This window comes from Lissotriton helveticus, chromosome 4_1, assembly GCF_964261635.1.
Source record: "Lissotriton helveticus chromosome 4_1, aLisHel1.1, whole genome shotgun sequence".
Classification (NCBI taxonomy): Eukaryota; Metazoa; Chordata; class Amphibia; order Caudata; family Salamandridae; genus Lissotriton; species Lissotriton helveticus.
In genome coordinates, this window is record NC_136063.1 from 188,957,980 (window position 1) to 188,984,925 (window position 26,946).

Below are 26,946 nucleotides of genomic sequence, written 5' to 3' on the forward strand. Positions count from 1 at the left end.
CAAAGTGGTCCAATAGCCTCATTAAGACGGGGAGGGCCTCCACCGGGGAAGTCAAGTAAAAGAGCGCATCATCCGCGTAAAGCAAGATAACATTCGTAGTATCCCCCACCACTATGCCCCAGTCCTGCAGATCCCTACGGGCAGCAACTGCGAGGGGCTCAATGGCAAGAGCGAATAAGAGGGGGGAGAGGGGGCAACCCTGTCGGGTACCTCTCCCCAATGACCATTCATCGGATCGGGCCGACCCCAGTCGCACCGAGGCACGGGGCGCCTTGTAGAGTATCCGGATCCAGTTGCAAAATCCAGGGCCGAACCCCATTTTCAGGAGCACGTGGAAAAGATAATCCTAATGCACCGTATCAAAGGCTTTGGCCAGGTCAACAGAGACCAGCACGCAGGGACCCTCACGTCCTCGCACCTCATGCAGAATGTGGTTTAGGCGGCGCAGATTCATCGCCGTATTGCGGCCCGGTATGAAGCCGCACTGGTCGGGATGGACGAGGTGGGACATGTGCGGGGCCAGGCGATTGGCCAGCATTTTAGTAAGGATTTTTGCATCCGAGTTGATCAATGTGATATGCCGATAAGCTGCGGGGTCCGTTTTTTCACCACCCGGCTTCAAGATCATACACACCTCACCCTGATTCATGGAAGGCGGGAGGTCGCCAGTATGCAGAGCCTCGTTATAGACTTGTAAGAGTGGGGGGGCCAGGATATCTCCAAAGGCCTGGTAAAACTCAGCCGGGTATCCATTTCCCCCAGGTGTCCTGGCTCGGGGGAGGGCGGCTATCGCCGCAGCAACCTCACCCAGCGTCAGCTTAATATCGAGTTCCTTCGCGACAGACTCCGGCAGGGTCCGTAGGTGGAGGCCCTCAAGGTACGACTGGTAGGCGTCCGCCGATATGGACGGATCAGCGGCATACACAATTTGCAGATGACTGCGAAGGACTGTAAGAACATCCGCCTCCGAGTGGACCATAGTGCCACTGGGGTTCCGTAGGGCAACGATTCGTTCAGGCGTGAACTCCCGACGAAGAATCCAGGCCAACAATCGGCCCGACTTGTCCCCTTCACGGTGTAGACGTTGCCTATATTGGCCTAGCGTAAATTTATCAAGTCGCGTCAATACGTCGTGGATGGATACCAGGGCAAGGCCCTCCGCCTGTTGGTCTAACACGTTCGGAGCAGGCTGGGATTGGGCGCGCCAGAGTACATCCTCCGCGGTTCGCAAGTCAGAGAGCAACTGCTTCCTGACCCTGTATGATAAGCCCATACACGCCCCACGTACGACTGCCTTAAGAGCCTCCCATCGGGTGGAGTAGGACAGGTCATTCCCCGTCCAATTGAGTTCCAAGTAGTCAGAGAGCGACGTAGCCACATGGTCTCTGGCCACCTGATCCTGGAGCAGATCAGGCGGCAGTCGCCACGTGCGCGGCCGCGATGCTCGATCAGGCCATTGCGCCACGCACGTAACCGGGGCATGATCCGACAGATATCGGGCTTGGTGTGTGACCGTCAATACGAGTGAGGAAGGAAGGTTAGCGGCGAGGACCCGGTCTAGCCGACTGTGTGTACCGTGTGTCGGAGTATAGCATGTGTAAAGCTTCTGTGTGGGGTGGCAAGTACACCACACGTCCGTTGCCCCAAGATTGTGCATCACTTCTCGTAAGCGCGCCGTCATGCGGGGCTTAGTGCCCACTCTGGGCGGGTGACGGTCCAACTCATGGTGCAACACGCAATTAAAATCCCCGAACCAGAGGAGGGGCGCATCTAAACCTGGAGCCACAACATCTTGCATCTGGGAAAAGAACGCCGGGTCATCAATATTCGGGGCATATGTATTCAGAAGTAGGAGGTATTTGTCATCTAATTTGATTCTCGCCAATATGTACCTGCCTTCAATATCAGCGTCGATATATTGAACAGCACAGGGTATCCCTGGGGCCACCCAAATAAGAACCCCCCTAGCATATGTAGAGTATGAGGAATGGAAAACCTGGCCCCTCCACTTCCTAGCTAGGCGTTGTGCGCCTTCATCATCCAGGTGTGTCTCCTGTAAACAGGCAATCGAAACCCCATGGCGTTTAAGGAAGGTGAGGACCCTGTGTCTCTTGGTGCATGTGCCCAAGCCACGCACGTTCCATGTTAAAAACTTAAATCCCATGGCCAATGTTTACGCCCAGACGGGCTACAGTGTAGGCGCAATTCAGACCACCTCCAAGCGACCCATGCCACTTTCAACTCCAGGGATGCAGCTTTGAGGTCAAGCTTCCCACAAATCGGAACCAATACGCACATAGTGTCAGTGTCATCCATTTCACAATCCCAACCCCACCCCCCAACAACCCCAAAACATGAAACTTTTGCAAGAACACCCTCCTCCCCACCACCCACGAGCAATAGGATAGCAACAACCAAAAACGCCACCCCGCCCTTCCCCCGCCAGTGCCAGGACGTGCACAGCCACCCCACACCACACATCCCACACTCACTCACCCAAAGCAATACAACCCCACCCACCCAACCACCCAGCTCCCCAAAAGACCAAGGTATCTGAGAAGAACACCCTGGCATCACCCCAGTCGCAACAGTAAGGTAAACACGACAATAGTGAAGTCCACTTCAGAGCACCCATAGCACACATGATCCAAATTAAATCTCAAGGTACCGACCAGAGGGTGGAAGGTCCCGGCGACAATGTTGGACCGCTACGGGCCATAGGTTCACAGGTGAGAGGAGCCCCGCTCACCCGAGAGTAAACACATAAAAGCGCCACAGTAGTTTAAACAAGGATCATTCCGACTCCTGCGCCGATGCGGCAGTCTCGGGGACCACCGGGGCCGTAGGGGCCGTGTCCAGCAGTATGTCCTGCAAAGTGTCCGGTACCAGGATGTCGCCAGGAGCAGCCGCCCCCGACGGGCTCGAGCCAGCCCTCGTCGGCGAGGTATTCATGAGGATGGCTCCATCCGGACCCACCATGGGCCGAGCCTCAGGGGAGATCCGGGACCTGGAGCGACGATTTCTCCTACCACGACGCCGTCTCTGCGGCCTGGTACCCCAAGTGTCACGGGAGCCCCCTCGTTCTCCCGGGGGCAGGTCATCCCCTCTGATCTCCAGCCATTCCCAGACCTCCGCAGGCGTCTCAAAGAAATGTGCCCGGCCCTGGGCAAGCACCTTCAGCTTGGCAGGATACAGGAGCATGTACTGAAGCTGCATATCGCGGAGTTTTTGTTTAACCCCCAAGTAGGATTTCCTCTGCTCCTGCACTTGATGGGTTTAATCCGGGTATATGGAGATGCAACAGTTCTCTATCATGTGGGGCCCCGTCTCCCTCGCCGCCTTGAGGATACAGTCACGGTCTTTGTAATTCAAAATTTTCGCAATGATGGCTCTAGGAGCCTCTCCCGGTCTCGAAGGGGGCACCAAGGCTCTGTGCGCCCGTTCCACAATGAAGACATTGGACAATCCAGTCGGACACAAGTGCTCACGGATCCAGGTCTCTAGGAACCGCTCAGGGTTCCCCGCCTCCAGTCGTTCCGGTACTCCCAGTACTCGTATGTTACTCCGACGCACCCGTCCCTCCGCATCCTCAGCGCGCCTTTCTAGTGCCCGGGTAGTAGAGGAGAGCTGGGCAAGTGACTTTTGTAGGGAAGCGACCTCCCCCTGCAGCTGAGTGATATTGCCTTCCGCATCCGAGACCTTGTCCGCGACGTTGCGAAGGTCCGTTCTCAGGAGGTTGACATCTATGGAGACTGTCTCAATCTGGTGTTCCAGGGCCGCATGGGAACCCTGAATAGCCTTTAGGAGGTCAGCTCTGGACGGTTCCGGCGGCTCCTCACCCCTGTCATCAGGGCCCGTCTGCCGCGTGATCCTCTGCGGTGGATGGCGGGGGGTGGTGTATTAGACGATCGTATTGGGTTGGGAGGTCTTCGAACTCCGACCCGCGCGGCCCGTCATGGTGAGCAGCTCAAGTTCGTGTGACCCAAAGTGCGCACCCCCAGTCCAGCCAAACAAGGAGGGCCCCCCCTGATCCGGTCTAAGTCAGGGATGGCAGGCGCCCCCCACGGCACACAGGCAAGACGATACCAGTGGGTCAAGGGGTCCGGGAGGCCAAACAACGCAGGGCAGCACTCGTCCACCACCCGTCAACGGGGGTCAGGATATGGGATTCCACCTAGGGAGCAATGGGCAAGGCCAGTAGGAACACGGGCTGCAGCGTCTCCTCACCCCCAGTACTCACTGTTAACAGTCCACCAGGGGATCCCCCAGGCCCCGCAGATCTGGGCCGTGAGGAACAGGGGTGTTCTTCGCTTCCAACCGCCGCAAACTCCCCAAAGGCAGCTCGGCACAGGCCCCAAGATGGCGGGCGTGTGGGGGGGGGGGGCCCGTCCCACAATGGGCCCAGCGACGCTGTCCTAGTGTCCCCCCCGGAGGTAGCAGGGCAGCGAGGAGCCAAAGGAGCAGACAGGTCGGGCTCGGCAGGGGGAAGGAAGCAGGCCCCCAGTCCGTGCAAGGATCCGCAATGGCGTCGGGTCCAGCCAGGCACACAGCCGCTCAGGGGCTCCCGCGGTCACAGGCGCCGCAGTTCAAGGCAAGTGCAGGTGGCACTCGCAGCCTCCCCCACCAGGTGTGCCGCCACTTCAGGTCCGGGATGCGGCACCCGGCAACGGTAGGAGAAAAATGGGGGGGAGGGGGTCCAGAGCTCCGACCCAGGGCCGATATCCAAGATGGACGGCGCCTCCGTCCAGGCTTCCTCCGCACCTCGCAGCAGCAGGGTCGCAGAGCTGCCGCTCCCCGATCGTCCACTCACCACGCGGGAGTCACAGGCAGATTCTCGGCGGGCACCAGGGGGCTCGTCCCGGGCAGGAGCCCCGGGTAGCGCACTCGTAGTCCGGCCTCACCATGCAGGCCCAGACCCCGGTGTAGCGTGATGCAACACGCCGACTCCGCCCTCAGGAGCACCCATGTCGGCGTTTGCAGCGGAGCGCCGGTCGTGGGTCCGTTTTTTCAGGCTCATGTGACCCAGCGGGGTCACAGCTCCACTCGACAAGCCTGTCCAGCGACCAGGGGAGCCCGGGCAGGATCAGTGACAGGATGATGCTGGTCTTCGGGACGGAGCTGGAGGAGCTCACGTCCTGTCGGCCATGCTGCTTGGCCACGCCCTTCATGCACCATCGTCATTAAAATGAAAACAGACATGTAGGGCCCTATTCACAGAACTAACTTAAGACAAAATCCTAAACTTACTACCATTTTGGTATTCACAGAAGGCACTTACTCATTTTGGTATTCATAGAAGGCACTTACTCCTTTTGGTGTTCACAGAAGTTAGGAGTCCTAACTTTAGGACTCCTAAATGCATTGTGTGAATATCCAAAGTCTTAAAGTTAGGATTTTTCTCAGTTTAGGAGTAGTGAAGTTAGAACTCCTAACTTTACTACTTCTAAACTGAGAAAAATCCTAACTTTAAGAATTTCGGTATTCGCAGAAGGCATTTAGGAGTCCTAAAGTTAGGAGTCCTAACTTTACTGCTCCTAAACTGAGAAAAATCCCAACTTTAAGACTTTCGCTATTCACAGAAGGCATTTAGGAATCCTAAAGTTAGGACTCCTAACTTCTGTGAATACCGAAATGAGTAAGTGCCTTCTGTGAATACCAAAATGGTAGTAAGTTTAGGATTTCGACTTAAGTAAGTTCTATGAGGGCCATATGCTTTTGGAGGCGGGGGAAGCTCTTCCCACCTCCCACAGCAAAAAAAGTCAATAAAGGGAAATCCTCATGACGGAATGGTTCCGTCATGAGCACACAGGCACTTATGCTCATGACAGAACCATTCTGTCATGAGCATAGAAGGGGTTAACGCCTCACTTCGCCACTTCTGAAATGCAGGGCTGCACTTTACAAGAATACGGCGCAGCCCTTCATTTCTTCCTGCGCTGGCTCTAAATTTAGAAGCCTTGCGCCAACGCATGCACCCTTTCACCAAAGTGCAAAGGAGCCTGTGTTGAGTAGATGGATTGTTTATGTTACAATCAATGGGGTTTCACTGTTTCTGTGTGTGCTGCACAATGCAGCACACATAGAAACAGCAAAAACCAGGAGAAATAAAGCATTTCTCCTCATTTCGCCTGGGTAAAACCAGGTTTTCCCATGGCCTTAATTTTGGCCCTGCCCATATTTACGCCACTTTTGTAAATAAGGAGCAGCATCAAAATCAATGGGGGTTGCGGTGGAACATCCACAACAACACCCACTGCCCTCCCCTTACACGCTAAGTAAAGCATGAAAGGGGGCCTTATTTATAAGACAGCGTTAAGCCATATTAAATGACTTAACTCTGCCTTTTAAATAAGGCAAATCCCATATCACCACAGGAAAGTCACAAAAAAAGTGACATTCCTGTGGCGATAGGAGCTTGTAAATATGCCCCATACTTCCTTTTTTATTTTTAGGTCTGACACTGGAGACCTTAGCTGTCTCAGACTATTTTTTGCCAAACAGATCATGCATAATATAGGTGAACAGAGTGGTTTTTGTCCAGCAGATTCAGCCATTATCAGTTAAATTGTCATTCACATTTTGCTTCCACACACACCGATGTTTCCTCAATTTTGTTTTCTTTCTTTGTGTGAGAACACTTTTCCGAGTAGTTTGTTCAACTGAGACACTGTGGGGCATATTACCAACAACTAGCGATAATTTTTGTCTCTAACTTGTTTAGAGACAAAAATTATCGCCGCAAATCGGCGATTTTTATCGCAGATAAACCTTGCTATTAGCAAGGTTTATCGCAAATGCGATAAAAAACGGCCGCAATGCATGAATATCGCTGAAAAGTCAGCGATATTCATGCATTATCGAGCAAATGCTCTTAGCCATGTTATCCACCTCCCATTGGATAACATGGCTAAGAACTGCTCCTGGGCAGGTGTTAGCTTTTGGAGATATTCGCGCTTAGCGCAAATATCTCCAAAAGTTGGTAATAGGAGATAGCGATGTTAGCGACTGTTTCCAGTCGCTAACATCTTGGCACGCCCACTTTGCATGTCATTAGTGATAAATATCACTGACATGCAAAGCGGGGCCCAAGATGGTCGCTATCTCCTATTAGCTGTCGCTAACTGGTGTTAGCGACAGCTTGGTAATAGGGAGATAATTTTATCTCCGCTTTCTTGGCTTTTAAAGCCAAAAAAGCAGAGATAAACCCCCTTGATAATATGCCCCTGTATTCCAAGAAGGAGAGAGTGAGAAGTGATATAGATAACTTGCCAAAAATCGAACCCTTCAAAAATAACAGGAGGGAACCCCTTTTGCGCTTAGCCTGTCTCTCTGTACCCACCCAAGGGGATCCACCCTATGGTGGTAAAAGGACTCTCCCCCACTGGGATACCAAGTGGCATGCTTTATCACAGAGTCCTTGTCTAGATACCCAGTCTATCTGGACGGGCACACCTTTGGTCACCAGAGGAGCTCTGTGGTTACTGAGTTGGATCCTATATTTAAAATATTCTATGGTGACCTGCGGGTTAATTTTAGTACAAAGGGCATCCTGACGGAGCTAATAATAGGTGGGAATGCACCAAGAAAATTAGTATGCTTTGTATCCCTGGGTCAACATGTTTCAGCCATCACACCAATGCTAGTTGGCTTTTGTCAGGACATCAAAAAGGATCCTGTTAGTATACATATACTTTCCTGCAATGATGAAATATGTCTGCAGGGTTTTGTGAACACACTTGCAATACTGGAATATTTTAATTCTTGCTTATCAAAGCTGCTTGTGAAATCCATTGTTTTTGTATGCCATATAATTAGGAAATTATGCAATACAATGCCCTATGTTGTTCTGTTTTCCCCCCAAACATTTCCTTGGGAAGAGACTCTTAATCTTCATTTTTCACTTCGAGAATATCAGACATGCGCACTATGGGGCATATTATCAAGGGGCTTTATCTCCGCTTTTTTGGCTTTAAAAGCCAAGAAAGCGGAGATAAAATTATCTCCCTATTACCAAGCTGTCGCTAACACCAGTCAGCGACAGCTAACAGGAGATAGTGACCATCTTGGGCCCCGCTTTGCATGTCAGTGATATTTATCACTAATGACATGCAAAGTGGGCGTGCCAAGATGTTAGCGACTGAAAACAGTCGCTAAAATCGCTATCTCCTATTACCAACTTTTGGAGATATTCGCGCTAAGCGCGAATATCTCCAAAAGCTAACACTTGCCCAGGAGCAGTTCTTAGCCATGTTATCCAATGGGAGGTGGATAACATGGCTAAGAGCATTTGCTCGATAATGCATGAATATCGCTGACTTTTCAGCTATATTCATGCATTGCGGCCGTTTTTTATCGCATTTGTGATAAACCTCGCTAATAGCAAGGTTTATCTGCGATAAAAATCGCCGATTTGCGGCGATAATTTTTGTCTCTAAATAAGTTAGAGACAAAAATTATCTCTATTGGTTGGTAATATGCCCCTATGTTTGCTTGGTAAAATTTGGCGCTGGTATAACATAATAATTACATAGATGTTTTTGGCTTTCAGTGCAGCACTGAGTACATTAGATCATAGTGATGCACTGAGTGACATTAAAAATATTAGTTTGATGAACCTAGAAACATTTACAAATTCCTCCATGCTCTCATGATAATGATATTAGTGAACTAGGAAATAAATCACACTGTCATGTCGACTCAATATAACTGCAGTACTATTATTATACATTGAGTAATTTTATTTTTATTAATCCGTAAATGTGAGGCTTTTTATGGAATACATCCTACATTGATTTACTTCAAGGTATCCTCAGAATTGGCGATTATGAATAATGTGATACAGTGAAGAAAAGCGATTTTCCTAAGATCGCAAGTTAAGAAGAGGAGCTGTGATTTGAGCTCAGATTTTCTTATCAGACATTGTGCAATCCAGCCATGGACTGGGTATCTTCTTTCCTCTTCATTTTCGCATAAATGACAAGGCTTGGGTTTATTTTTTTCAGCAAATAGATTAGTATATCAAGTTAACGTGACATAAAACGTCTTGCCAAAGAAGAAAGCTCACAGTTAGTTTATGTTAAACTCACCTAAACTTCAAAAACAGACTGCTTTGCGAAGTGGTTTGGTATTTTGGTGCCATAGCAAAACAATGACATCCCAAGCAATCCCACTGAGCCTACCTTCTTGTAACAAGCATTTGGAGGGCAGAAACTCTTTAAAGCATGGGTAAAGTGGGCAACTGCCCAGGTCCACCACCTTTCAAAGGGCCCTTGAGAAAGTTAACTTTTTCTCTCTCTGACTTTTGCCTAGTTCTTTATGTCAACCTTTAACATATGATTCCATTTTGTTTGCCATCCTGGATTATCAGAAATGGGGACTAAAATTCAAAGCTGTTCTAGACAGGGGACCACAAAATATTTTTCCCAGGGGTGCCAAAATCCTTAAGAAAACACTGTTTGAGTGATGGGTTTGTTTCATGAATGCAGACATACCACACAGGTTTTATACTTATTTAAATTACCAAAACAAGATAAAGCAGTAAATTACCTATACTGTGGAGGCTGAGTGGTAAAGTATGGGTCTGTCAACCAATGTGAATGCAGAGTGCAAGCACAGCCTGACAATTGAGCTTTTTTCAAGGTGCAACCACTGATCCAGCTGGATACATTTAATGTCAACCCAAAACAAATTATTCAAAGAAACTTTTTTTGCAGGTATCACATACATTGAGTAGCATTTCGAGAAAAATTTCTTAAATATTGTTCAGAAGGAAAACATTTTTTTCTCATAATGTGGTGCCTTGGAACTACCTTTCGTTGTAGTTCTGAATATCAAAAGCAAGCGATAGGCAAGTATGATCGTTACAGTATTAATAGCATTCTAATGAGGGATCTTGACTAAAGCTCTGTGAGCTTTAAATGCTATTGAACATTAGGCAGCCTTTAACTTTGAGTGACTGCACAAAGCTTTTGCACACCATTCACATCTGCTTAAAATAGTTCTCTTTAGTGACAAGCTCTTTCAAAGAGTGCTTTTTAAAATGTTATTTTAGGCTGTTATCCTTAAAAACGTTTTTTATTTTGCCTGCAGTTCAGATGCCCAGTTAGATGCTAATTTATTTCTTGTCTCTTCTTTTTTAAAGTGACTGCTATAAAGTGTTTTAGTGACAGTGTCACGTCGTACTGCCTGTAATTTTTTTCAAATTGTGCTTTTTTAACTTTATTTTTCAATTATCTTTATAAATGGCTATTTGTTTTGCTTGCACTTCCGATATCTAGTTAGATGGTGATTTATTTCCTATTTGTATTTTAAAGTTCCGTTATAAAGTGTTTAGTGCCATTGTAATGTAGCTGAGTACAATTTGAATGCTTAGCGCGGTGATGATCCTTTGTTATATTTACAAAACTGAAAGTAAATTGCATGGCACAATAACAAGGCTTGTCTTTTTTTAATAAACTTCACTAGTAAAACAGTCACATCAGTGAATGTTTGTTTGACATAACATTTTTGTTCCAATCACGTGCATCTTTAATTGTGCTCTGTGGTTGCAGGCAGCAGGCATTGTGGCGTCAGCGCTAAACTGTAATACGCTATTACATTTGAGCGAATACGTGATTTCTTTATTACAGGAGACTAGTGATGGTACAAGTCGTCTGGAAACAGGAAATTAGAAACAGGCTTTTATACAGGGATTACACGTTTCCATTTTTTATAAGTGCATAAAAAACAGATTCATTTTATGTTGAAAGCTTGGCATGAGAGATTTTTCCCAGTTCAGTTGCCTACCCCATATTTCTCTATACTTCACTTCATCATCTCTCCCACACAATTCTTCCTCTATTTCACCATCTAACCTCTCCGTTTACCTCATGGTTCATTTTCTTACCTCACCTGTCCACGTCCCCTCTCTACCGCCTATCCACTTTCTGTGTTTTTTAGTCTAACTCACAGCTCACTCTTATCTTTCTCACTTCTAATTATTTCTCTCTCTACCTATGCCTCTTATTCTCAATTTATCATGACATCCTCTGGCTCTCATGTCTCTCTGCACGTCTTTCTCTATTTCAATTCACCCTTTCTATCTAAACCTTCTCTCTTTTCCCCTTCTCTTGATATATCTCTCTACCCCACCTCTACCTTTACCTGCAACTCTGTATTTACCTGGTAACTCTCTCCCCCTGTCTTGCAACTCTCTCTCTTGCGACCTGCCCACACCCCTTCTCTACCTCATCTCTGTATCTCTGCTTCACCCAGTGCTTAATTTGTAAAACAATAAGGGCCAGATGTAGGACGCCATTTACCGACCGGTAACGGCCGATTTCAGCCGCTACCGACCGGTAAATGGGTATTTGGGATGTAGGGGCAGCATTTTACAGATTCGGTAAATTTACCGAATCGGTAAATTTACTGATTCTGTAAAATACCAAATCGGTATTTTTACCAATTCGGTAAATCCCAGATGTAGGTGGGACTCTTTTGAGTCCCAAAGGCCTTACAGATTCGGTATTTTATCACCCAATCCAATTGGGTGGTAAAATACCGAATCCAGGTGTGCATGCACATGTGTGCATACACACCTAGCCATGTGACAGACAGACATGCCTTAGGGCATGTCTGTGTGCCACATGGCATACATGCCCGTCTTTGGGGTGCTAGAGGGTGTCAAAGTGACACCCCCTGCGCCCTTGCTGCAATCGGTATTTACCGAATCGGTAAATACCGATTCGTTAATGCCCATTGATTCCTATGGGCTTCAATGCCCATAGGAATCAATGGGCATTACCGAATCGGTATTTACAGAATCGGTAAATACCGAATCTTAACGATTCGGTATTTACCGATTCAGAAATACCTACATCCCCCCCCCTCTATTTTACCACTTCTTAAATACCGAATCGGTAAAATACGGTATTTAAGAAGTGGTAAAATAGAATTACCTACATCTAGCCCTAAGTGCCAGGACTCTCGTCTGTCGGCAACTGCAGCTTGTAGCACACATTGCCCGTGCCATACTTCCAATAATAATGACAATGCAAGTACTAATCATCGCACTCCTATAAGTGTGACAATTCAGACTATTTCAGGTATTCAAAGCTATAAGAATGGCTTGGGCGGTAGGTAATAGGCATTTTTAATTTTGTGGTAGTCTCTAAATTAGCCAGACAGTGCTAGCTTAACAGTATTGACAATTAAGAGCACCACAAACCACAGGCTCAAATTAAACACTGGATTCCCCTCTTTTTTATGTATTCTCCCTTTCTATCATTACCATTATTCTTCCTACCTCTGTCTGGCTCACTAGTGTGTTTATCAGACCTGTCTTCTTTGCCTGTTTAATTTTTCGTGTCTCTTTACACTGCAGGGCTATCTCGCTACCTTTCATTTGTTTATAATTTCACCCTTCTAGGACTAATCCTCACTGTGTCAGTGACTCTCAAACTCAAGTTGTGGATGGCCAGAGTCAATGTCAACACAACAATTTCCAATAACGTTTGCATTGTATGTATCAAATGTCCCCACTGTGCTCAAACAGATTGGAACAGCAGCCACCCCAATGCTATTCAGGCGCATGGAAAGCCACGTGAAAGGTCAATGTTCAATGTCTGTGAGCACAATCAATTCTAGCCCTGCGTAAGGCTTGGCGAAAGAGCCTGACAAAACACGTGTTGGCTAGAGGTCTGATGAATTAAAGAAAATTAAAGATCATATGTGGATTCTTCAAGCAAGTCTTTTATGTGTGTTCCTTGATTGTGCTCACAGACATTGATCATTCACTTTCAAACTCAACTTCTCTATTAATTTTTAATACCACAGGCGTTATTTATGAGGCATTGCGTCACTTGTACGCCGCTGAGGAGTCCAGCCGCGGCCCGTGGAGGGAGTACCTTGGGGCAGATAGGTGGGGGAGGGGCAGGGTGGGGGGTGGTAAACACCGGAATATGGATGATTGCAGGTAAGTAAACAATTAAATTAATAAAACGAATTTCGTTGCGCGCCCTGCTGTGCCACATTATACCTGCGCCAGGTATAATCTAATGCAGGGTGGGCGTTTCCCCACATCCAAGCCTTGTGAAAGTTGAGCATTGAAATCTATAGGATTTCAGTGCGCCACTTCTAGGATGCTACTGCGTCAATATCTTGTGCCTGCTTCATGGCAGGGGTAAGACCGATGCAGGCCCTTTCACATGATGCTTGCCACAGGTGAAAGGAACATTGTTGAGTTGCGTCACGCTTCCCACACAGCTCCAGCAATGTGTCTGTTTTGCGGCGACAGATACATCAGTAATACTGACGTATCTATCATTCTTTGCGACATGATGCGTTATTCAGTAAATATGACACATTCATCATGTCGCAAGTAGGGCACACTGAGAAGTGACGCATCGCTGTTTTCACGCAGCGATGCGTCACTTCTCATGAATAAGGCTCCACATATCATGGTGAACACCACTCTTCTCACTCTACATCTCCTTTTGATTAGTGCTAGCTTTATCTTACTCTAAAATCTCACTTGACTTTTCACCTCTCTTTTTCTACCTACCTGTACCCATTTCAACCTATTTGTATCTTTATGTCTGGTTATTTCAACTTTCTCTTTTATCTTACATGTGTCCCTACTGCACATATCTCTCTGTCACCTCTCTATCACCCTTTTCCCTCTACTTCACCTCCCTTCCTATATCATTATTCTCTTTAACTCTGTTCTTCCCCTCTTTTCCACGCTGTCCCATTTACTTTACTCAGTGAAGTCCAATATTACTGTCTAACCAGAGGCGATTACATATAGAGAGAGACGGGGCAAAGCAGGGGAAGAGAATTAAGGAGAAAATGATCAGATGTTGCCGGATAAAATGGTGAAATTCCTTAAAGCAGTGCTTTGATTTTCTCTGTTGCAGCGAGACTACAAGTTAGGAAAGGGGATTTATTTGTGATTATGAATATCCAACAATGAAAGGTACAATTTTATTTTTTTTAAATTCTTTTTATTGTTAGTTTCAAAAAAGAAAGAACATAGTCAAAGATACAAACATACAGATCATCATGTTACCGCATCCCACATCTCAGAATGATACTTATTGTCTTATAGCATATACAGAAAATACCCATACAAATCCAGATATACATCAACTTTGAGTACCGAGAGTGTTACCAACTGTAATTACACATCAATAATAGTTTGTAAATAAGTGACCAGATAGACCCAATAGTCTCTTGGGCGGGATCCTCAAGGTAGTTCCTCTTCATATGTGAGTAATGTTTCATGGCAATACGACATATCACGGATCCAATGACTTGTCTTAGGCGTGTTTTTACTATCCCAAGCCATTGATATGCGCCTTTTAGCTAGCAGTAGCGCAATCAAACAAAATTTACGTTTCGCCGCTCGGACATTGGACAAAAGGCCTAACAGACAAGTGCGGATTGTACAATCAATAGGGACCCCGACAATATCACCCAACATTTTTGTGACGTTCCCCCAGTATTCCAGCACAGGCGGACAGTTCCATGCTAAATGTATGAAGTCTGCTGATTCATGTCTACACCTTTTGCAACGTGCATCTGGTCTTAGGTCATATTTCTGAAGTCGAGCTGGTGTGTGATAAGTTTGATGCAAATATTTGTAATGTAGTATTCTCAAGTTTCCATTAGGTGTTAATCTCTCAGTTACCGAGCAAGCTTCCTGCCATTCTTCTTCTGAAAATGGAATTTCCAAGACCCCGTCCCATCTCGCACGCGCTTTGGGTGTAGTGTCTGCTATCTCCTCCTGCACTACTGAATAGAGGCGTGAGATGAGCTTTTTATCATTGGGAGAAGTAATGACTAACTGTAATGCGTTCAGTTGTGGGGGTTCAGTTGGGTACATGGGTAGTGTTGTTTGATCGCCCCTTGTAGTCTATGAATTGTGAAACGGAATAGTAATGTTTGGTTACTGACATAGGCAAAATCTTGCATTTGTTTAAACGTGCCTTCATTATATAGATCCCCTAGCGTATCGATTCCTATCTGCCTCAGCAGTCTCATACCCACCTCCTCCTGAGTAACAGACAACTTGGGATGATGGTTCAAGGGAAGAGCAGGTGCATACAGAGGGGACTTGTGTGCCAGCTTCCCTATTTCATACCAGGCGGCGTTTGTGGTGTCCACCGTATTAATGTCCTTACTGTGCAGCGGCGGGCATTTATGTGTGAGTATCGCAGTCTGCGGGATAGAGTGTGCATCACTCTCCTCTATTGCTGTGTGAGTGAGGAAAGGAGTCCGGTGGTACCAGTGGTATGCGTATTGAGCTTGTGCACATAGATAATATGGTTTGAAATCTGGTATTCTAAAACCCCCCTTTGAGTATGGTAGTGTAAGAGCTCTCAACTCAATTCTGACTTGCCTACCTGCCCATATTAATTTAATCAGCAAGGATTGGATCTGTCGGAACACTTCGGGTGGTGGCATAATGGGAACATTATTAAACAGGTATAAAAATGTAGGAAGTATTACCATTTTGACTATCGCTAGTCTGTCAGCTAGCGATAGAGGAAGCTGAATCCACCGTTCTGGTCGTAATGTTGCTGACAGCTTTACCATAGTTTTCTCGCAGTACAATTTCGGGATCTCTGTGAAACCACACGCCTAAATATCGCACTGAGTCTTGTTGCCACTCTAGTGGGAAGTCTGTAGTGTGCGGGGTCGTGCTATCCGTAAGTGGGATTATAATCGATTTAACCCAGTTTATTTGGAGCCCAGAGTGCCGGCCATATTTAATGTATTCTCTTAGTAGCGGGGCTAGATTGCTTTCTGGATCTCGTACATATAGCAGCATGTCGTCCGCATACAAAGAGATGTGTAGTCGCCTCTCTAAGAATTGCAAAGCCGAGTAGTGGTGCCCTTGTCTAATTTTACATGCTAAAGGCTCCAATGCTAAGGCAAATAGGAGCGGTGATAATGGACAACCTTGCCTTGTTCCCCTTTCTATTGCAATGATTTCAGACACATAATTATTAACTCGGATACGGGCGACGGGTTTGGTGTAGAGTATCTTGATCCAGTGTTGAAAGATTGGAGGGAACCCCATTCTCTGAAGTACCGCTAGCAGATAAGGCCATTCTATAGAGTCGAATGCTTTGGCTGCATCCAACATCACCGCAGCCGCTTTAGTGGAGGGTGTCAAGTAGTGTGCTAACGCGAACAGTGTTCTTGTATTATGAGCCGTGGATCTGGTCGGAATGAATCCAGATTGGTCTGGCAACACTAGTGCTGTCATAAGGGGTGTAAGTGCACTGCAAGTAATTTGGCCAATATTTTAGAATCTACATTTATTAGTGACAGTGGTCTGTAGGAGTCACACTGCGCTGGGTCTTTCGCTGGTTTTAATAGTGTCACCAACACTGCCTCACGCAGTGTAGGCGGAAGAATAGAGTTCTCAAATGCATCCCCATACATAGCAACCATGTGTGGCGCCAACAGGTCCGCAAACGCTTTATAAAATTCACCCGTGAACCCGTCAGGACCTGGAGCCTTGCCATTGGGCAATGATTGGATAATCTCGGTAACCTCTTCTACAGTTATTGGGAGGGAGAGGTATTGCCTATGGGTATCTGATAGCCACGCAATGGCCACATCTTCCATGTATGCCATGCTCTCCTCCATAGTTGCAGTGTGGCGTGACTTATAAATTGAACCGTATGAGACAAAAATTCCTTCAATATGCCCTCAGTGGTAGTCTGCATCTGCCCATCTGCGCTCCTAATCCGCAGCACTGTCTGAGGGGCGAAGCCTTGGCATATTTTTGATGCTAGCACCTTTCCGGGTCTTCCCCCCTCACCAAAAGTTCTGGCTCTGGCATGTTTCTTCCTGTATTTAATTTCGTCCTCAGCTAAAGACTGGTGTTCTGTCATCACCTCCCTGATTTCTCCCAGCAGTTTCGGGTTTTGTGATTGTTCGTACTCTCGCTCTAAATTCCGTAGTTTATCTTCACTCTTAGTTAACTGCTGACGAATATCTTTCAGTATTCCAGCATTAGTGCTTAACCACACCCCACGTAAAGTCGCCTTGAAGGCTTCCCATAGAAGACTCGGATCGTCTGTAGAGGGCTCATTAATAAGGAAGAATTCTGATATGGCGTTTGAGATCCTGTCCTTATAAAGCGAGTCTGTCAGTGGCCTAGCAAAAAAACTGGGCTATGATCGGATAGCGTCCTTGGAAGATGTTTAACATCAGTAGTGCATAGCGAGACATTTTTTGAACCTACCCAATAGTCTATTCGGGACCAACTGTTATGCATAGCAGAAGTGTGTGTTGCTTCCCTCCCCATCGGGTGTTTAATGTGCCACAAATCATACAGTGCGAGTTCTGTCATAATGTCATTCATTTTTCGCATGGCTTTCTTGTGAGGTTCCACCGTGGAGCCCGATCTATCTAATTGCTCATTTAGCACTAAATTAAAATCTCCACCCCATATGAGCGTCCCATCTGCTACATCATATAATTTCTGCCACACTTCATGAAAGAATTCAGGTGCATCTGTATTGGGGCCATATGTGGAAATAAACACTACTTTCTGTCCCCGTAGCACCCCTTTGAGAATGACATATCTACCCATGGTGTCAATGTCAACTGTATCCAAGGAGAAATTTGTGCCCTTTTTGATCAATATAGACACACCCCTGGCATACGAAGAATATGTAAAATGATGACAAGATTCCGCCCATCTATGCCCTAATCTGCAGTTGGTATAAGGAGCTAGGTGCGTTTCTTGGAGCATAGCAATGTCAACATGTAGTCTATACAGGTATGCGAACATATGTCTTATCTGGTTTGGGTTTTTAAGTCCTCTCACATTCCATGTTAAGAAGTTCAGATGTGCAGATCTCAGCCTATCTGTAGTCATAACTTGGGTTGATATCTAATCCTCATGAAAAAGAGAAAAAACAACATCTCTCTCAGTACATGCATGATGAAGACAGGTATCTGTCCAACAGTTAAATTCAAAACATCCCTTGATTGTGGCGTTGCATCTTAAACACTCTGATCTGTAGAACTTACCCACTTCCCCCAACCCCCCTCCCACTTTAGCACCCCAAACATGCCAAAGACATACCCCTTCAAATCCCACAACAGGACCATAACCAAGTCGGGGAGTACCCATTGGAGGGTCTACCATGGGCACACGGCACCATCCACCGTGATGGATGTGGTCAAGGTAACAATAATAATAATGCGCATAAACTAGTAAATGGTGAACATATATCAGAAACTCTGTGGCTCGTGCCCGCATTCTAAAGAGTCTCAGTCTGCTCCATCTCTAGGCATTGCCCATTACATTCTGACATTATAGTCAGTATTGTAATTACAACAAATGTCAAGCAGTTATTGTACCCCAGTAAGAGAGTGCATTACCAGCATGATACCTGTAGGGTCACAAGAGTAGTTCATGGTATGCATCTTTGCCAGCGTAAGCAGTGATGAACTGCTTGTTCTTACCACTTCATGATGTGGGTCCATATTTCCCATGTGGCATGTAGATATTATTACTGTCGCAGGCCTGGCCCAATCTTTACATGCCATGCGTAGCTCAAATGTACGAACCGTTGAGACAGGTGCTAGCAGTGGAAGACAGTTCCTACTTGTCCCAAGTCCCAGTATTCGTCCTCACTCCGATCTTGCCAGACGGTCATTCTTTGTCCGAGTCCTGATTATGTTCCTCTCGCCGACGATCTCTACGCTTTGCGTTGATTTTCCTAACGAAGTCCATTGCAGCTTTCAGAGTTGGTAGCAATGTCACCTTCCCTTCCCATGTTACCTTCAACTTTGCAGGGTAAAGCATAGCATATTCCACTTTTAACTCGCGCAGTTTTGCTTTAGCCTGTGCAAATTCCTTTCTTGCTTGCTGAACTGCCATTGTGAAGTCGGGATAGAATTCTAACTTATTTCCTTGGTGCGTTATATGCTGCTTCTCTCTTGCCATCCGAAGCGCTGTGTCCCTGTCCCTGTAATTTAAAAGTTGCGCGATGATTGGGCGCGGGCTGGCTCCGGGAGGTGGACGCGGCGCCAAAGATCTATGTGCGTGCTCCACAATTAGGACATTGGAAAAACTATCCTGCCCAAATATTGATCGGAGCATGTCTTCAATATACTTTTCCATCCTGCCTGTATCCGTGGATTCCGGTACACCCGCTATGCGTATGTTATTTCAGCGTGATCTTGCCTCCAAATCCTCAGTCTTAGTCTTGAGTACTTCCAGGACTTTGTCCATTTCTTTGCATTTGCTAGTGGTAGTGCTCGCTTCATCTTCCACCGCTGATATTCGGGTTTCCGCGGTGTCTAGACGTTCTCCTTGTTTGTCTAGTTTCGCAGCCATGCAATCTACTCTCTGGGTCAAGTTGTCTAGTTTCCCATTGATGTCCTGTAGACTGGATTGCATTGCTTTAAGTACAGCTTCCATGGTTCTATTGGAGGCTTCTTCCTGTTCTAGTTCCGTATCCGAATGCGACACCGCACCTTTGGATGGTTTCTTTGATTCAAAAGTGAGTTTGGATTGCTGTCTGTCTGGCTTCCCCATGGTGACGCGGTACCTTTACCTGTGGACTACAGAGACTAAATCCGATTCATGGTCCTTTAACAGTGACATAGTTAACTTCCATAAGGACTCTGGTAGATGCTTCTGGAACTTTAAAGCCAAGAAAGGCCTGGAGGGTATACTTGGTAAAACAATACTAGAATTGAATGTTTGGCAGGGTTTCGAAATAACTCATTTTGAGAATTTTATGAAGGAGGTCATCTCTGTTGCTAAAAGGTCTAGCTTCTCTGTAAAAAAGATTTATGCTCCCAGACCGATTTTCCTTCTAAATAGGGAAATAAATAAATTAGTGCGGGAGCAATTTTTGTGCAGAACTATTGAAACAAATAAGAAAATATACTTGCTAAAAAGAAGGAGAAACAGAATTAGGAAGAAACTTAGAAAAGAAAAAGAAGATTCACTCTGGATAAGACTTCGGGAGGCCTCTGTTTATGGCCAAGTAAGACAATTTTGGTCTCTCATTGGCGAGGGTTGTGGAGCAAGAGTTAGCTCTCTCCCCATTCCCATTGCTGAATTGTCATGGGTTACCTACATCTCTAACCTGTATGCTGGGAATATCACAATGGTAGATTGTAAGGAGATTATTAAAGAAGATGAGTTACCTATTGATTCCCCTTCGGAGAAAACCATTGAATTGGCCATTAGGGATATGCGCTCCTCTGGAGCAATGGGGCCTGATGAACTTCCCATTTCAGTATTGAAGCAGGATCCTATTTCATGGAGTAAGATTCTCTTTCCTCTATTTAGATCTTGCTTCATTAGCAAAATTGTACCCCCTTCTTGGAAGGGGAGCATATTGGTCCCTCTATTCAAAAAGGGCGATAGGGATAATCCAATGAATTATCGCCAGATAGCCCTACTTGATGCCATCGGCAAAGTCTTTGCCAAATGTCTCCTCTCTTTAATAACGGATTGGGCTGATGTGAATCAGATATTACCCCTTGAACAAACTGGCTTCCGTAAGGGACATGGTACATTGGACAACCTTACAGCCCTTCAGGTTATTACGGATAAATATATAATAGTTCGGGGGGGAGGAGTGTATGCGGCTTTTATTGATTTCTCCACAGCATTCGACAAAGTTGACCGTCCCTTGCTGTGGAGAAAATTGTTTGATTTGGGCATGCCCCCTCTCCTACTAGATCTGGTGCGATCCCTACATACGGACACCTGGTGCCGAGTTTTACAGGGAGGAGAAAGGGGTTTATCGCGGGTTATCCCCTCCATTAATGGATTAAAACAAGGCTGTCTTCTTGCCCCCCTACTCTTCTCCCTGTACATTGCAGATCTTCCTGCTACCCTTTCATCTTGTGTTGGCATAGCCCTGGTAGTGGGGGGATCTTCCATCTCCTGCTTGCTATATGCAGACGATATTCTTATCCTGGATCTAACTCCCAAGGGATTGGCCAATCGTCTGCAGGCTTTACATCTTTTTGCAGAGTCTCACTATATGAGGATAAATGCCACAAAAAGTAAAATCATGTGTATTACAGGGAAGAAAAAATCTAAATCTGAGAATTTTGGTTGGGCTGTAGGCGGTCAGAAATTGGAGGTGGTTAAGACATATACCTTTTTAGGAAAAATAATATCCGCTAACTTGAGTGAGAAGCCTCATATTGATAACAATTCTCGTAAAGCCAGATCCCAAGGCAAAAGTCTGAGTGCCCTCTACTCCGCCACAGGGAGAAGACATTTTGCTTGTTTATTGGAGGTTTTTAGGGCAAAAATTCCTCCAACTCTCCTGTATGGAATGGAACTGGTTGATATAAAGCATTGGGGCTTTCTGCAGACGGTAGAAGGAAAATTATTAAGGTCTATTACATCCCTTAACCCGGCTTGTACTGTGGCCGCCTGCAGAATGGAATTCGGTCTCCGTAGCAGTTGGGCGCAGGGCCTATCAGCTTTAGTTCGATGGGTTGTTAGCCTTGCTAGAGGAGAAACGGGGTCTTTGAGATTCCTTCTTAAGGGGGAATTGTTGGGTAATTTAAAAGAGTACTCCCAAATTGTTAAGAACTTTAGAAAGGCGGTGGCACTTCTTGAATTAGAAGAGAGTACTCTCTTTACTATCTCACCTAACCAGTTAAAATCCCTTTTGAAACAGGCGTCATGGGATCTATGTTTCACGTTGGATAAAAAGTCTATGCAAGTAAAGAGGGGAGGTGATCTCCTTGTCAATTCATACTCTATGAAGCTTGCCCAACCCTATGTCGCCTGGAATTTACCTCATGGTATTCGGAGATTTTGGTTCCTTTTAAGGCAGGACCTGTTACCCCATAACATTCTTTTGGCAAAATGGTATGGGTCTTCTCCCACATGTAATTTTTGTAATATATCTACTCAGGATCGTTCCCATATATTGTTTACATGCCATGCATTGCGTCCACTTCGGTTGAAGTGGTTAAAACCAATATGCCTGCAATTGGGTATCCTTAATGTGAATTCTTTTCTACAGGCCCTATATACTCCCCCAAATGAAATGTTTTGCTTCAATATTTTTAACTTTTTTAAATGTTTTTTAGCTATTTATTGATGAAATATGGAGGTCTGTGACGCTGATTTTCTTGTTTAGTGGTAAATGTTGTAGTTGTCATTTTATTTAGAGAAATAGGTATTTGTATTTGTTGTATTTTGTCTTATGTGACCCTCTTTCGAGTGCCAAAACATAATAAATAAAATTGAATTGAATAGACTACAGAGACTGTACTCCTTCTTGCGGTTTCGGCGAGAGGTTTCTTGCACAGTAGCACGGCAGAGGACGCAGAACTATTTCACGAAGTCAAGTGTGTGCCAGGACATGCATTGTGTTTGTACCTGTTAATGAGTTGACGTAATTCACACTGCTGCCATCAATTTAGGGAGTTCTGGAAGTTTATATGGAGCGACACCAGTTCTCCCTGGCGCACGGACCGCTCCAGGCCAGGCGGCGGCGCCAGATGGCTGTCCTGGCGCGAGAATGCCACTTTTTCTAATTTGCGTGCCAATTGTGGATTTTGGTCGTGGTATTACCAGTTCCAGATGGTCTCAGTATAGGGTAGTATGGATCCGGACATACCACCTGTCCTTCCACCATCAAACACCTCACTCCAGCAAGCCAGGTGGTGCCGTTAATATGACTGTTGTGTTCAGGCATTAAGACGCGCTATTAATATCGCCGCCATTTTGAGAGCAATCCATTTTTCAAGGTATAGCCTCGCCTCTCCTGCCCCCAATACTGTATACAGAACCTCCACTGTCATGTAGATATTCACACCTCATTTTTAGGCACTGCAGAAATGTCAACGAACTGGTGTTTCACCAAACATTTAATTTCTTATGCAACCGCTCATGTCATGGCCGCCATTTTACGTCATCAGAAGCGCTTCCGAGCATGCAAGGATTCGTGGGGGTATCTGGCTCCCAAACACGCGTCCTCATAGCAATGTCCATAATCACTTACAGCAGGGGAAGCGCAAGCTAATTGTGTTCATTTGCCGTAATCCCGCCCGCCGCCGCACATTGCGTACGGCTCCGGTATTGCGCCTTAGCAGCACCACGGGGCATCCGATCGGGCTCCCTCCTCCTCCGATTTGCAAAACATTGCCTTTGTGGTCTTTGTGTGGGAGTCTCCAGTGAAAGATGATCTGCGGCGAGCAGGATGCACACTGCAGGCGGTTCCAGTGCGATATTAACCGCGTTCAGGGACAGTTTTCCTCACCTCCTTTATCTCAAAGTCTGTATCAGGTGGCCGCCATGTTATCTGAAGATCACTTAACCCATGTCGATACCGGAGCTAAGGCTGTCGTCTGTGGCCCCAGTCCACACAACATGTCACCATCTGATTATGCAGTATGCTTTCCGATGCGCGATTCTGCCTTTTTCTCGATAAATGGACGCGCAATCCGCTAATTAATGGCCATTAGCTGAGCTTGCCCGGCGGAGCTGTCTTAGTAGGCAGCCATTCTGCAGTGCGCCCTCTAGTGCCCCCCCATGAAAGGTACAATTTTCAGCACTTTGTGCATATGCCTGATTTTAATATTATGTAGAAGCCTGTTAGATATGTACCAAGTCATCCTTGTCACAATGGACTGGGGGTTTTAGAGGGAGGGGGCAGGCTGAAAAATACTGAAAGACAGAAAAAGATCCAAGCACAAGTAGAAAATGCTTTGTCAATGCTTGTTCAGACTTTCCGAGGATGCTATTTGGCTGGTGGAGGTGGGCAGGTGGGGCTTCAACTCTTTTTCAGTGTTCCATTTCTGAAAGTTAAACCTATAATCAGGGCTTTTTAAGTGGGATGACAAAACTGGGGGATCTCTTAAAGGGGTGTGGCTCATGTAATTAAGAGCTTGGCTTAAAAACACATAAGCTAAAAATCTGTGCTTACTTAGCATAGTGTGCCGCCCGACTTGTATTTTGCATTTCTGTCCTTCTGTCATTACACCCAGATATGATACAAGTAACATCATACCAACAACAAGTCAGAACTATTGGCTTTGTCAATGATTGTTAGTTGCATAAGATAAATAAGCAGCAACTATGGCTTGTTTTTAATATTGAAAACGCTTCCACTTAAAGACCAGATGACACCACGACAATGTTGCTGCTCCTGAGTTTCAAAAAGAGAAGGGAAATCTACGGAGAAAATGACTCCTTTTAAAGGATTTCCCTACCCCTACAATGCTCGCCGTGCATGACGTCATGCCGTAACTTCTCCTCTAGTGAGCAGTGTAAGCACGAACACATCCATGTGCCTGCTGTCACTGCAGTCCCGAAAAAAACGGGGCACAAGGGCACAAAACAGAGCCCGATAGAGACCCATTTCGAGCCTCCCTTTAAAAAACTACCAGTGCTCTGTACCGGAGAGACCCGGCCCACTTTAAGCCCTGCCTATAATTCACTATTCTTTGGCATCACCCAGACTTGGATTACCTGAAAATGGGTAACAAATGTAAAGTTGTTCTGAACAGGGGTCCCCAAAATATGTATTGCCCAGAACCCACAAAGATCCTTAAAATGGTAATGGATTGAGTTGACATTTCTCATTTTAATTTTCCAAATCTGTGAGAGCAAGGCTCAGGTTCCCAGAATCCTGTGGTTGCAAGCAATAGCGGCTAAACTCATACTCGTAGGTGAGTGCGAACAATGGCCTTACTGAGGTTTAACATCACCCGTGATAGTAGCCATAGCAGGTTAATTGCAACTGAACCACTTTCTCAACTCTGAATCAACTTAATGGCCCCTATATATAGAATTTGTAGTAAACTAATGACTAGCCAGCAGCTGAGGAGGATGAGGAAATTGAGCAGGAATATCTCCCTATTTTGTATTTCAAACCACTGGGGCTGGCGGAAGAACACAAATGGGTTGATTAGGTGAGTAAAGAGGCAGGAAGGCAGCGTAACAGGGCACAAAATTCCATTAGTGCAGGTGCAGTCGCGAGCACATGCAAGATTCTAGAGAGCGGAAACATTTTTCCAATGATTATCTAATGTGCTGAAAGCTTTAAAGGTAGCCTAAGAAAAGGAGCCTAGTGCTTGCTTTTATCTACAGCCAGTCACGGTTCAATTTTACCTAATGACTGGTGATCACACTTAAACAGTTCACGGTGCTTCTTCCGCATGGCTGCCCTATTTATGTAGGTTGTTGTAGAGCCGAGGGTTACAATTGCTAGACGGAGATATTTGAGTTTTTTTCAGATTACATATTTATCTACCATATCTATAGCTCCTTTCTCCATCAGCTTCACCTCTCTTGCTATATGATTCTCTTTACTTCTGTAGTGCTCCTTTCCAATGTGGGCACGGGCAACCCTTAAAAAGTGGCCAACAGATGTATCAGAGACTATGTTAAACTTCAATTTTATGAGATATTATGTATCCGAGATAAGGCACCATACAGCTTATCAAATATACAGTCAATTAAGTAAGGACCGCCTCAATAACTGAGTTCTAGGGCAGGAACTGAAATTTAAAAGATGTATTATAAATATTTAAAAGGTGTGGTACAGAAATTTTAATTGTAAACGCATGAAGCTATTGCCATGAAGGCTGTCATCATTTACAGCAATACAGAATAAAGTGCAGAATCATAAAAATCCTAATACACAAAAGAGCAGCAAAATCACCAAGAAATAGGACAGCAGCCCTATTAGCATCGGAAAGTCTTCAGGGAAGTCTCTGAATCACCCCAAAATGTGAGAGTTTATGTACAGTTTTCTTGCACAGAAAAGCATTAATTTCTGCAAAATCATCATGGTTGGAGCAAATGAATTACAATGTTAGCAAATCAGAGCACAGTTCTCTTAAAGGTCATATTGCCATACCATGTAAGCACTATCCCACTTCATGAATATTGATTCTACCCAGTCTATGCTAATCTCATCCGGAGATGGCAGGACAATCTAGTTACGAAAACAACTGCAAACTATTGTGACTATATACAGTAAAGTGAGCTAGTGGAAGGGCCTTGTAAAATTGTAAAATTTCTGTGTCCATGTTGGAAAGTTTACTTTGAAAACAGCAAGCACAAAAGCAAGAGAAATAAACAAACATGACTTTGCTTGATTGTAGAAATAATACAGTGAACATTGAGAAAGAGACATCCATTTTAAACAAGATGGTGTTGAGGCTTAACTGAGGCCTAATTAGCATAAGTCAGAAAAAGGCACCTTAATAAGTCATTGCAATTTTGTTTCAAATACAATTGCACCACATCAGTGTGTACATTTAAGGCAAATCCATATTTTGCACGTCGTTAATAATGTACATATTTCTAAATGCACAAACCATTTTACACCACCATGGTGTCCCAATTCTTTTACTCAGCACTTCCGTCTCAGGGAGAGTTCATGAGCCTCGACCATACACTCTTAACAGCTGGGCAAGAATTCCATTAGACTCCCCATTTCCGTCATGGTCTCTGTCAACCACAGCTGCGCAGACGATGACGGTGGGAGTATCCGTCTTTACCATGGCACGCCCAAATCCCATTTTGGCTTGCCATCTTTATATATGCTTTAGCAATATTCTCCATTTACAACTTTAACATGGACTGTATTGTGTATAATGTTGAAGTTGATTGAGTGTATATTGCCATTCTCTGATCGATGCAACAGGGTAAATATGTGTGCAGGGCATGGCAGTAGGGTATCTATCTCTTCCTGAGGAGGGCCTCCTTTGTTTTACTCATAGGCTCCTGGACTGAGGGGCTTTTGCCTCTTGCCTAGACAATGTCTAAGAGATTTCTTTCAGTTCCATGCCTCGAAGTAATTTTCGCATACTGGGATCTCTGTTTGACGAACTGGTAACAGACCCCTTTATTCTCTTTCACATAACTCACGCCGCACCCAGTACTCTGATTTGTTCTGCTGTCGGCCATGGCCCATGTGCATTGTGTGCGGCTAT